Source organism: Marmota marmota, unplaced genomic scaffold (assembly GCF_001458135.2).
Source record: "Marmota marmota marmota unplaced genomic scaffold, marMar, whole genome shotgun sequence".
Classification (NCBI taxonomy): Eukaryota; Metazoa; Chordata; class Mammalia; order Rodentia; family Sciuridae; genus Marmota; species Marmota marmota.
Genome location: NW_026000051.1, coordinates 6,723,938 through 6,738,175, shown reverse-complemented (window position 1 = coordinate 6,738,175; position 14,238 = coordinate 6,723,938).

Below are 14,238 nucleotides of genomic sequence, written 5' to 3'. Positions count from 1 at the left end.
AAATGAACAAAACTGTATATCACTCATCTGTGTTAGTCCAAACTATAAAGACTCTGGTTCCATTTCATCTTCAAGACAGAAAAACTGAGGTCCAAAGAAAGGAAGAGGCAGGAATCATCAGACCAACTGAGAAGAAATCCAAATATCCATTCTGCCACAAGTCTGGGATACAAAAAGGTAAAGAAAGCCCCATTTTAAAATGCTCTATTTTGGGGCTGGGGTTGTGGCTCAGTGGTAGAGCACACTGGGTTCGATTCTCAACACCACATATAAATAAGTGAATAAAATAAAGGTCTGTCAACAACTAAAAAAAAAAAATTAAAAATAAAATTAAATGCTCTATTTGACACTATTTCCCATCAGATTGTTTATTCAAATGGCAGCTTTCAAAGAGGACTGCAGATTCTGAAGTTGAAAGGCCCATCGAAATGTAATATAAATTTAGTCCTTCAACATAAAACAAAAGATAGCAATTCTAGTGGCCACAAGATCATGTAATTATTTGTTTTTAAGAAGCTTCTGATTAAAGTCTACACAAAGTGAAAGCCATGTGACCACTCTAATGGAGAGGGACCTCTATCCATTTCAGAAAATCAGAAATAGGCAGAAAATGTTTTAAATTTCTTATAAACTTTGCAAAGGTTAAAACAAAATCAAAACAAAACAGAAAAAGGGCCCAAGGTCTCCAGTTCTCATCTGTTAGATCTTTGATACAGACATTCCCTATGGGAGGGAAAGAGTTTAATTCAACTAAACAATAATAATGAAATCACAGTCAGATTAAGTCCATTCTATCCAGGACTAAAAAGCAAACCTCTTGAGTGCAGAAAAAGAACAGGAGCGACAAAGAACACAGTTAGATGTTCCACCGTTATGCCATCTAAAACACTCAAAAAAGTTGGAATAAAATATTCCAAAAATGAGTTTTTCATTCAATTCTATAAAGACTCATTGAGTGTGTCCTAGAAGGTAGGTACTATGCTGGCTATGAGTGACATAAATGACTATTATGTGATCCTTGCTCTAGAGGTACTCATCTACTGTCCTTTCTAGCTTCATTTCCCACCATTCCATACTAACCCACTTGTAATGCAAATACACTAACCACACTAAATTACAATAAGATGTTATGAGTTCTGTAACAGAATTGGGTACGGAAAGTGTTAGGGAAACACATATGAAAAAATTATTTGTTAGATCAGAGTGGGCTGCCAATAAGTTAAGCCTTTGAGTTCCATAAGTAAACAAGAAAGGCAATTTCAGGACATAAAGGAAATAGGTAGAACAGAGAAGGTCCCAAAAGATTGTGTAATTCCTAGGCTATGAAATCAGAACTTAATTCTGTATGAAGAAGAGTAACATGATAGTAGAAGAAAAGACTATAGGTATTTTTAAATAGCTTCATATAATAACAATCATGTGCAATATTTGTACCTCGTTTGAGTCTTGACTGAACAAATCAATTGTAAAAACATTTTTCAGAAAAAAATAACAAAGAAATTTAAATATTGGTGAAGTATAGAAAAATTTCCACCAGCAAAATGAGGAATCTAGAAAAGATAAGCTTTCTTTCATTAAAAAAAAAAAAAAAAAATTCACACTTCCCCAGTCAAGATTTTACATAGGAAATTTTAAGTATCAATCAAGAGCAGATATTATGGGCTGGGGTTGTAGCTCAGTGGTAGAGCACTGCCTAGTACATGTGAGGCACTGGGTTTGATCCTCAGCACCACATAAAAATAAATAAATAAAATAAAGGTACTGTGTCCATCTACAATTAAAAAGTATTTTTTAAAAAGAACAGATATTATAGTATGAATAAATTAGTTCCTTTTGAATTAAAAGAAAAGAAACATGACATGTAAATGGCATACAAACTTATAAATGCAGTTAATTATTTTGCCTCATGAGATATATGAACAAGTTGAACTCATTCATCTATATGGTACCTTGCCTTGCCTGTTTACCTTTTTCAGAGGACAGATTAGCCCAGAGATTAATGCAAATAAATACTGTAGCTCTGGCTCTAGCAAGAGATCAAGCTGCTCTTAGGCAATATGTACACCTGAAGTAAAAAAGATCAAAGTAGTAAAAAAATAAAAAAAGCCAGTCCCAAATTGGGGGCAGGGCAAATGGGTGGTCTTGCTCCTTCGGTGGTGCTGAAAAGGAAAACCACCAGGTAGTTTCCAGGCAGTCTGGCCTCAGTCCTTATTTCTCAGATTATTTCATTTGAGTTCATTCACCTGACCTGAGACAAAGTCAAATGAGATAGCAAAGGGCTCCTGCCCATGAGAACATGGCTCTGTGTGAAGGGCCTATAAAATACAAGATGACCCCACCCCACCCCCAATGACTATGGCATTTCTTAGCACTGAGTCCTGTCAATGGTTCCCAGGCACCTGTGGTAGAAAGGTCCAAACTTCCAAAGCCCTTTACAATCCAGCTCCTGTTGACCTCTCCAGCCACATCTCCAAGTACTCCTCATATTACCTATCTTTCCAGCCACACAGAACCGTGTGTGCAAATATGCTACTATTCCATTACCTAGAGTGACTCATCTAACTTGTTCCTTATAGCTTTTTCTCCCACTTATTCATCTTTCTGGACTCAATTTCAATATCACCTCCACTGGGAAATATTCTAAGTCTCCATTCTCTCAGCTCTCAGATCAGACAGTCAAATCAGATCCTCCTTCCATGTTGCCCGAATCCCTAAAATATTCACAAAAATACATATATTAATTAGTATTTTCATTAAAAAATTCTTAAACATTTACCTATATCACAAGGATATAATCCACAAAATCTGGGCTGTGGCAAATTAAACAAGACAACAAGACAAATTTAATGTAAATTCTTATTTAAGGGCTGGGGATGTGGCTCAAGCGGTAGCGCGCTCGCCTGGCATGCGTGCGGCCCGGGTTCGATCCTCAGCACCACATACAAACAAAGATGTTGTGTCCGCCGAAAACTAAAAAATAAATATTAAAAATTCTCTCTCTTTCTCTCCCTTCCTCCCTCCCTCTCTCACTCTATCTTTAAAAAAAATAAAATAAAAAATAAATTCTTATTTAATTTGCATTACATTAGAAAGAGAAAGTAAAAATCCACGGATTTAAAAAAAGTCTTTATGAATACAGACAAGAATACTAATGGATAAAATATATCTAAGACTCCTTCAAAATAACATCAAAGAGGAGAAAATGGGTAAAGGTACAGGCAAGGCAGAATTATTCACTGGATGATAGTTAAGCCCAGGTATACATGGGTTTATTATATTATTTTTTTATATTTCTAAGTTTGCTTTATAAAAAAATAAAATGAATACTCTTGAATTCATCTGTTTGTTTCTATCTCCACTCCCATAGCCTTGGCCACCATTATCTCCCATCTATCTGACTTCCTTGAAGAGGTCTTGCTAACTCCTATTTTTTCCCGCCACTTCTCTTTCTTCCACAATACCCACTTCCCAACCCATTCTGTTGCCTGGCTGTTTTCCACACCTCAAATAAAACCATGATACTCCTGCTTAAAATCTTTCACTGCCTTCAGAATAAAGCATCTTTCAAGCTCCCAAAGGCCTTTCAGATTGAATCTCTTTGTCAACTTCTCCCTTCTCATATTCCCTATGTTCTCAACAACTATTTGCAGTTTCCAAAATGTACCTTTGCATGTACTGTTCCTTCAGCCTGACTAGTTTCCATGAATCATTTAATTCTCATCTAATTCAGGAATCAAATCTCCAAGAAATCTTCCTCAATTCTTCCCTGCTCTAAAAGTTCCAATCCTGTCAATTTTCATAGTTTCATCCCTTTGTGTACCTGTCCACCCATGGGTATGTGAATATTCCAAGAATGGGGCAAGAGCTGATTTATCTCTGTATTCCTGGTGCCTACCACAGAATCAAACACAAATAAGTACTTGTTTCATGTTTGATGGATTTTTTTTTTTTTTAGAGAGAGAGAGAGAGAGAGAATATTTTAATTTTTTTTTTTTTTTTTTTAGTTTTTCGGCGGACACAACATCTTTGTTTGTATGTGGTGCTGAGGATCAAACCCGGGCCGCATGCATGCCAGGCGAGCGCGCTACCGCTTGAGCCACATCCCCAGCCCATGTTTGATGGATTTTAAAAAAGAAAAAGAAAAAAAAAAAAAGGCTAAGAAGTCCATTATTTTACAAAACCAACTAACCAAAATAAGAGGTGGCCTAGAATTAACTACCTGCTTTAGAGTCAGAGAAATCTTGAATCAAATATCAGCTGCACAGTATGCTCTAGTTTTGTAAACTTGGGCAGGGCGTCTTATTTTTTTTTTTTAAGGTAATTTTTTACTATTTCACCAGGACAGAAATATTCAGCTTGCGCTTGGTGGGAAAACAAGGTATAATCACCTTTGTCGTCATCATCCAAGGACTTCAATTCTCTTGTCTCACATTTCACATCTTTTAAATGGGAATAGCTACTCTCCAGGGTTTTTGATTAAACAAGTACACAGCTCAAAGTAACTAAAATTATCTTCAACACACCATAACAATCATGTGAGAATTTAGCAAACTCCAGTACCACTTGGTTTGCATCTCATTACCCCACCAGCAGCCTGTCTTACCTCACAGGCTTTGAGTACATTACTACCAATAGAGTCAACCTACCACCCACTACTTAGGAAGTTGAGGCTTCCTCCTCTGCTACTTTCCTTTTATCTACTGTCTCCGTGTATGTATTCATTCACTTCCCTCTCTGGTAAATCCTGAAATACTGTCCAAACCAGGGCTTTGGAATTCAGGTTTTGCCAGCCTGATCTTTAACATGTTGAGTAAAGGGAACAGAGTTATTAGAGGATTGGGATGTGCACTCCAATACAAGGGCCAATAAACCTGTAGTGCCCCAACTCTCTCATGCACAGGATATCTTTTTCTTTAATAGAAAGACAGGGGCTGGGGATGTGGCTCAAGCGGTAGCGCGCTTGCCTGGCACGCGTGTGGCCTGGGTTCGATCCTCAGCACCACATACAAGATGTTGTGTCTGCCAAAAACTAAAAAATAAATATTAAAAAAATTTAAAAAAAATAGAAAGACAGAACAAAAGAGGTTTTATGCAGGCATTAGTTCTAGGGTAAATTCTAGATTCCAATTTTGGATTCTACAAATTTATTAGCTATATGACTGTAGGTAAACTACATAACTTCTATCTCAATTTCTTCATCTGTAAAAATAGATTGTTAGCATTATCTACTCCAGAGTCTCTGCAAGAACCGGAATAGATGTTCAATATAACATCTGGCATTCAATCTTGTTAACAGTTAATATTATTTATGACAACATTTCTTATAAAATAATACCTGTTCAGCAAGTGAAAAAACTCAGAAAACAAAAAAGTATAAACAAGAAAAACCACTTTAAATCCTAATACAAGTAACATTTTTTACAGTTTAGTATATTTATCTTTATTTTACCCTGTGGGTGCATATACTTTTTTATATTTTATAAAACTGGAATATATTGCCAGGCATGGTGGCACATGCCTATAATCCCAGAGGCTGGGGAGGCTAAGACAGGAGAATCAAGAGTTCAAAGCCAGCTTCAGCAACAGAGAGGCGCTAAGCAAGTCAGACCCTGTCTCTAAATAAAACACAAAATATGGCTGGGGATATGGCTCAGTGGTTGAGTACCCATGAGTTCAATCCCTGGTACTCAAAAATGAAAAACAAAACAAAACAATAGTTTCTCTCCTTTTACACTCAGTATAATATTTAACATTATATAAACTTGTATGATCTTTTTATACAATTGTATAATGTATTATTCAATGTATAATGTATTATACATGTATAATGTATTTTACATTGCATGTTATATTAAATATGAGATTATATTCAATTGCAAAGTATTTCATTAATCGGTGTTGTATAACAATACTTTTTTATTGGACATTTGAGCTACTCTAAATTTTTAAATATTTTAAAAGACAAAGAATCTTAACTATTTTATATTAACTTAATATTTGACTAACTCTGATTAGTTTCTTAGGACATATTTGCCAAAGATGGATAGCTAAATCAATGTGCACATTTAAAATTTTCAATGGCATTGCAAACATGCCCACCAAAAAAAGTATACCAAATTTATGTGAGTGCCCATCTCATAATTAGGCTATTTCTCATTAAACTTTTCTGTGGAGGACATAAGGCAGCAGCACCCTGAGCATGTGGTTTACCTTGCTGACAGTAGCTGGTGATTTAGGATACTATTCTGTGAGAGCACAGGATCAATAATGCACAAGAAACCTAATAAAGCTGGGCAGGAGGTTCATAAGTTCAAGGCCAGCCTGGGCAACTTAGCAAGACCCTATCTCAAAATTAAACAAGTCAGGGTTAGGGGTATAGCTCAGTGGTTGAGAACCTGTCTACGAGGCATGAGGCCCTGGGACGGAGTGGGAGAAGGTGAGGGAAAGGAACCAGGGAGAGAGAAAGCAAGCAAGCTAGATAAAAGAGTTGGGGGGAAAAAAAACTTGCCATTTTGCGGGGAATAAGACTACAGAAATTACTTCAACTCTCATTGAACATTTCAAAGAAACCAATACCAACATGAGGGGAGAGGTGCTTTTGACCCCAAATAATTTTCCTCTCTGAACCTCAGGTTAGAGTGCCCTTTTGAGAATATCTTCTTTCTAATCCATCTAATAGTTTAGCTTTTCTTTAAACTTACTATGGAAAGAGGAAGGCAGTATGGAGTTAAACATATTCTGGGTCTCACAATAGAAATTTTTAGTTTCTTCATCTCTCTGAGCCTCACTTTCCTTACCAAACAAAAGCAAAAACCCTAGGATCAGGCCATTTTGGTTGAGAATGTATGTGATCACAATACTAAGAATCTATCATGGGCATGACAAATCTAACAACAGTTACTGTTCTCCTTATTCTCAGGCATGTGACTCAAGTTCTCAAGTAGAATCTCTGTCCTCAAGCCTACTATAAAGATAAAATGCTTACTCAGACATCTGGGAAGTGGGGAACAGAGGTCTACCCAAATCACCATCAAAGACAACTTTCCTTTGTTTGTCCAGAATTGGAGACATGGAATTCAATATTCAGAGAAGACCAATATCAAGCAATTTCTATTCTGTGTCAAGCTGGAGATGGGTGAGTCAAGACGAGTGAGTCAAGATCCTGTCCTTGATAGTGGGAGAGACAATATCATATATCTTAGAAGTGGGGGGAAAAAAAACAAGGTGTGCTGAGAGGAGGTCTTAGCTGGCCCTGTGGGAGCAGCTCATCACTTTGTTCTCTTGTGAATGTGTACAGGGAGTACTAGGGGTCGAACCCAGGGCCTCATGCACATTAGGCAGATACTCTACCACTGAGCTACAGCTCCAATCCTAAGCACTGTGCTCTTGATGTTTAATATATATTTGATTATTTGATGGATTTAAAAAAAAAATCTGGAGGGGCTTCCCAGATGAAGTGATAGATAAGCTGAAGCTATACTGCTCAGTTTTTGCAATCCAGAGCATTACTGTTATGAATATCATCTTCTACAAGTAATAATTATGATAAGGCTTCCAGATAAAGCTAAACAGGAATTAAAATCAGATGTCAGGTAAGGAGGATGGATTTCCATTGGGCACTTGGAACCATTCCTCTCTCCTGCACCTTACTCTCATAGTCCTTTCAGATTCGTGGGAACAGACCTTCACTTTGAACAAAAGGTGTAATTTCTGCAGCCCCTCTCCAAAGACCTCATCCTGGATTCAGCCAAACTGGGGTGTGGCAAGCAGCGAAAGAACAAACCAATTTCAGGCCTGAGGGACAAATGACTTCCACAAATTACTTTCCTGAGACTTGTCCAAGATATCTTCTTGATAATGCTGCCTGGACAGAAAGCCGAGCATCTCTGCAAGACTTAAATGGCACTGCAGAAAAAGAAACTGGTCTCAGGGATATGGGTAAAGAGAGCTCACATCTGGATACTATGCAAAGGAACTTCACAGATTATCCCTTCCTCTGACTTACTTAACTGGATTAGTAGATATATCAGTTGTAAATCATACCGGCCTTCAGAATTTGCCTGCCAAGACAGCATACCCTTAAAAACTATCCCATTACAGGGGATAGGGATGTAGCTCAGCTGGTAGAGTGCATGCACAAGGCCCTGGATTCAATCCCCAGCACCACCAATAAATAAATAAATAAATCTGAGGGGAGCAGAATTTTAAAAAAAAAATTATCCTATTATAGGCTCAGGGTATAGCTCAGTGATAGCCTAGCATGTGCAAGGTGTTCAGTTCAATTTCCCGTACTGGTGAAAAAATAATAATAAAAATCCAATTGTACTATGGGATAGGCAAATTCTCCTATATATCCTATTAGTATCAATGCAAAGTAGGAGCTTATAGGATTAGTTTTTAGAATCTTCCCTCACATACTCATTCTATAAACTGGTACAACACTGAGGGACAATTTTTGGTATATTTATTAAAACCAAGTCTAACCTTTAAAGTAAGCATACCATTTAATCCAGCAATAGCACTTCTAGGAATGTATTGTACAGGAACACTTGTGCAAGATAAAAAGACATTCATTGCAACACTGTATACTGTGGCTAAATACATCTTAAAAAAAAAAAACTGGGGTAGCTACTAAATCTATATAATAAATGTAGTTTTAACAGAATGAGGTGAAATTTAGAACATATTGTTAATGTAAAAAAAAAAGATCGGTTTGATAGCTTTTATGAAAACAAAAGTATACTTAAAGGTATATAAAAGTATGGCTGGCTGGGGCTGGGGCTGTAGCTCAATGGTAGAGCACCTGCCTCACATGTGTGAGGCATTGGGTTCAATCCTCAGCACCACATAAAAATAAATAAAGATATTGTTTCCAACTACAACTAAAAAAAAAAAAATGTATGGTTGGGCTTGGTGGCACATGCCTGGAATCCCAGCAACTCAGAAGGCTGAGGCAAGATGATTACAAGTTCAGCCTTGGCAACTTAGTGAGACTTAGTCTCAAAATAGAAAATAAAACAGGTAGCTCAGTGGCAGGCACCCTGGGTTTAATTCCTGGTGGGGAGGGGGAGGGGAGGAGGAGCACACAAAAGTATGAAAATGAACTTCTGCAGCTCTAGTCAAGATGGAGTTATGATGGACTAGATTCAGCCTCCTGACTGGGACAACTACAGAACTAGTCCAAGTATATAAAACCTTGATTTTCAGGTACTGGACTTCAGGAGGCAAAAGAGAAACAAACAAGGAAGAGCTCAATATTCTTCTAGAATCAAGGATTAAGAGTTGAGAGTCCAGGAAATCAGAACAGCTGAGTTCACAGGCAGTGGACTAGAGGAAGAAAGCTATGAGGAGAAATCATGACCAAGATCTGTATAGGTCCTCTGAAGTCTTCACTCAAGTTGGTGAGGGTCTTGTCAGTGCACTTTTAAGAGAAAACTAACCAAAGCTGGGGACAGAAGCACTTAAAAGGAGCAGAACAATCTCTAGGGTTCACTCAGGGATAAGAATTTATTCTTATTTTCCCCAGCCAGAATTGAAGACTTTCTAGGTTAGAGAATTTATTTCCTGATGACCTTGATTAGCATTCATATATTTCTCAACATCTGTCTCTTAGGTATTCTCCTAAAAGTACTGATTGATTTATCAGTTTAGTTACTTGACATAGTCAATCCATATGTTAGAACTAAGACAGGTGGTGATGGTCAGTTTGTGGGATGAAAGATGGATAAAGTCAGTAGGAGCCAGAGAGGCAAGTCAGGAACCAGAGAGAACAGATCCTAAAAGTACACTCTGCCTCAGGCTTATCATGACATAGACAAAATCTACCATCATTAACAGAAATCCCCTTTGCAAACTAGCACAAAAATGACTAATGATATCATCATAACCCCTTCTTGATGAAGTGGCCAACCACACTGAGAATTTCCCTTTCTCTTGGATGCTTTTAGGGCCTCTACAACTCTGCCCAGAGCAGACTTTCCCATTCACCAGTATCTTCTTTGCAAGAGACACTCAGATGCATTAAGGTAATCCATGTGAGCCTCTTCTTGGAAAACAGCTCTTTACAATCTTACTTGCCCTTTTGGTCCTAATGATGTAATTGTGGATTCAAAGCCTGGTATTGCCTTTTTAATGGTGTTTACTCAGTTCTGGTTAGGTTCACTTTTCACACAAATAAGATACTTGGACTCCACTGAATACCTCTGTTCAGATCGAGTTAATAGAAAATTGGAGAGCTTGAGCCTGCACAGTGATGAATGCCTATAATCCTACTTGGGAGGTTGAGGCAGAGGATTGATTTAAAGTCTGAGACTTCCCTAAACAACTTAGGGAGAACCTGTCTCAAAGTAAAAAATAAAAATGGGTGGGTATATAATTCAGTGATAGAGCACTTACCCTAGCATGTGCAAAGCCCTGTGTGCAATCCTATTATTGCTAAAGAAAATGGAAGGAAAGAAGTTAATTCATGGGAGAGCTTGGATCCTTTACCATGTAGCACTGAAATTTCTCAGATGAATGTACCCTAAAAAAGATCGCATAGAACATAATTCCATAGTTACAATTCCATAGTTATAATGTCCTTATTAAAACACAAAACAAAAAGAAAATGGGTTGGGTGCTCTTTACAAGCAAGTGCTTCAGGATAAGAATAACAATAATTTGAAAATCAATACTCAGCTAAATAGTGTGACTTGATAGACTGTTGGCAGGCAACTAGGGCAGGCACCTGTAGGTGGGATTCTGGAGTGGGAGCCAAGTATGAACTAGAAGTGAAATTCTGGTCTATTACAGGGCCATACAGCAGCTTTACAAATCTAGAAAATGTATATGGTGAGTTCCATAGAGGCCAGACACAAGAAACCAGAAAAGGCTATAAATAAGCAACACAATATTCCAATATTCCACAATTCTAATTCTCCCACCCTTCCAATTCTTCATTCCTCCACAAAGCAATTAACAAACTCTTTAGAAACATAAGAAGTTTTTGTTTTCAAAGGATGCAAAATTTTATAAGCAGGTGCTCAGCTACAAGCTCTTTTTTTTTGGAGGAGGGAATACTGGGAACTGAACACAGAGGTGCTTTACCAATGAGCTACATCCAGCTCCTTTTTAATTTTTATTTTTAAAATGGGGTCTCACTCAAGTTGTTGAGGGTCTTGTTAAACTGCTGAGGCTGGTCTCAAACTTGAAACCCTCTTGTCTCAGGCTCCCAAGTTGCTGGAATTATAGGTGTACACCACCACACCTGGCATCTTTTTCAGAAATGAATTACATACTCACACACACATGTATTAACATTTATTTTTTTGTTGTTGTTTGTTTGGGGTTTTTTTGGTACTGGGGATTGAACTCAGGGGCACTCAACCACTGAGCCACATCCTGAGTCCTATTTTGTATTTTATTTAGAGACAGGGTCTCACTGAGTTGCTTAGTGCCTCACGTTTGCTGAGGCTGGCTTTGAATTTGCAAAATCCTCCAACTTCATCCTCCCAAGCTGCTGGGATTAAAGGCATGCACCACTGTGCCCGACTGTATTAACATTTATAAAACATAAAGAGTCCTACAAATTAGTAAAAAAAAAAAAAAAGATGAAAAAAACTACAATGGACACAGAATGGCCAGGCAAAGACCACTATTATAAATGGGGGGGGGGGGGCCTGTGGTTGTGGGTCAGCGGTAGAGCGCTCGCCTAGCATGTGCGAGGCCTTGGGTTCAATCCTCAGCACCACATAAAAATAAATAAAGGTATTGTGTCCAACTAAAAACTAAATATAAAAAAAAATAGTGTGGATATAAAGAAAAGGTTACCAATAAAAACTCAAAATAAAGCAACTATTATTAACCATTTCTTATCAGAGTGATGCAAAAAAAAAAAAAAAAAAAAAAAAAACCCACAAAAAAATAAACAAAAACCCGGAACAGAACAAAACAACAACAAAATGCTGAGAATATTTTGGTGTTGAAGAAGGTTTGAAGAAATGGGACTTGATATGGTTTGTATCTGTATGTCCCAAAGGCTCATGTACTGAACTTGGTCTCCATTGCAGCAGTGTTCAGAGATGAGGCTCTTGGGAAGTGACTGGATTATGAGGGCTCTGATCTCTTAATGGATTAACCCACTGATGAATTCATCATTTGATGGCATTATTGGGAGGTGGTGGAAAATGGAGGAGATAGGTCACTGGGAGTAGCCCTGGAAAGGTATATCTTGTTTTTTGGGCCCTTCCCTTTCTCTCTGCTTTCCTGCTGCCATAAAGTAAGCAGTTCTACCAGGTCCTTCTGTCATGATGTTCTGCCTCACCTCTGTTCCAAAGCAATGGACCTGTTGACCACAGAATGAAACCTCTAATACCTTGAGCCAAAATAAATCTTTCTTCCTTTGTTTTTCCATGATGAAAAGCTGACTAACACAGGTATGCTCATATAATATTGGTGGTTGATACAGAGCTGGAAAACAACATATAGTAGCTACCAAAATTTAAAGTGCACACACCCTTTGACCCAAGAGTCCACTTCTATTCTCTATTGTACAGAAGTACTCATATGTGTTCACAAAGATAAATGTGTGAGGATGATCTCTGAACATTAGTCACAATATTAGAAAGCTAAAGAAAACTTAAATACACATCAAGAGGAATAGTCAGATGACTGAGGAAATAGGAAACTTTTAAACCTTCCAAGACTTATTCTGGATTTTAGTTAGACTATCAGACAATCATTCAGGTAGACCCCTTCTCCCTGTTGTATACTAACAATACTAAAGGAAACCAACCAAGTTTTGACAACTCATTTTGAAGATCAGAGGTTAGCACTTCCCTACATATATTTCCATGTATACTATGCCTGCTTGCTGTTTTGTGACAAGTATTTTCATTATTCCGTTATCTTTTACACTATCAACTTTAGCAGCAGTAAGTCATTCCACTGAACAGAAACACAATTAGCTAGTGCTGGATACCCAGATATTATCATTACATGTAATGCTATAATGAAAGTCTGTGTACTTACATTTTTTTCTAATGCCAGATTAATTCTTTTCATAGGAAGAAGTTTTAGGACTAGACTATGAAGTGAAAATATCAGAAAGCTTTTATCAGTCTGGCTCCATGTAGCTTTGTCATTTCCTATAGTGGTCAGATCCATCCAAATGGCTGTGACCCATTCAGCTGACCAGGAGAGGGCAGCATTATCCAGATTAACAGATGTAGATATCAGGTCTGGGAGTGGGGAGGAAAGCAATGATCAGATGACAAAGGCAAAGTCCACAAGGCATGCTAAGGATGGCTCCCAAGAATAAAGGCAGGCCTACATTCTTGCAAAGCAACATGGATTATTCAAACTAGCAACATCTAACACTATGTATCCTTGATTCATTTACTGGCACCATGACGGAAAACTCACCTTCCCCTAACAAGTACATATACTGGTATACTGGCCATAGTGACCATGCCTCACCTTTATCAATTTGGATCTTACCAGCAACAGAAATACCTGGAGCCCTACTCCTGGGGAGACTAAAAGAGGATGCATTAGCCTGTTGGCCTTACCTTGGCAGTTTATATTGAAGGTAAAAATGGTAAGGGGCAAGCATACTCACCTACCACAGACGTCCAAAGTCTCATCCTGTCTCCTTAGCTTTGCTTTAAATAAGTTGGGGGCAAGGAAGGAATACTATAAGGAGTCGTGAGTGAGCTGAAAGCCCAGAGCAGTTAGATTACAAGTCTAATAAAATGCAAACAGCTATTGTTGAAATGCCTCAAACAGTGTTTGAGTTAGGTCATCAACCAAGTAAGTCATCCTGAAGTAATGCGACCTAAAGTTTGAGCTATTTCCATGTTTCAGCTGTTGAGAGCTTACAGAAACACCACATCCTTATCTAGCAAAAGGCTAGAAACTATGGTCGATTTACCAGTTGTTCATCATTGTCTCTCTCTGATAGAGTAACTTCTCTATGGAATATTTATATGATCTATATCATGGCCCACATTAAAAAAATATATAATACAGCACTACAGAGGTAAGGGGGTAGTAATGTGGGAGCAGTTATTTGCCACCATTTGTGGAAGAGAAGAATGGTACCAAAATTCAAATAAATAAACCCTTTCATCTGGAAATTCTACTTCTAAAATTTTACACTATAAGATTAATGACATAAATTAGAAAAATATTCACTGTGGCCCTGTTTGCAACATAGAATAGAAACAATCCATGTCCTCCAAAACAAAACAAAAGGGGTGG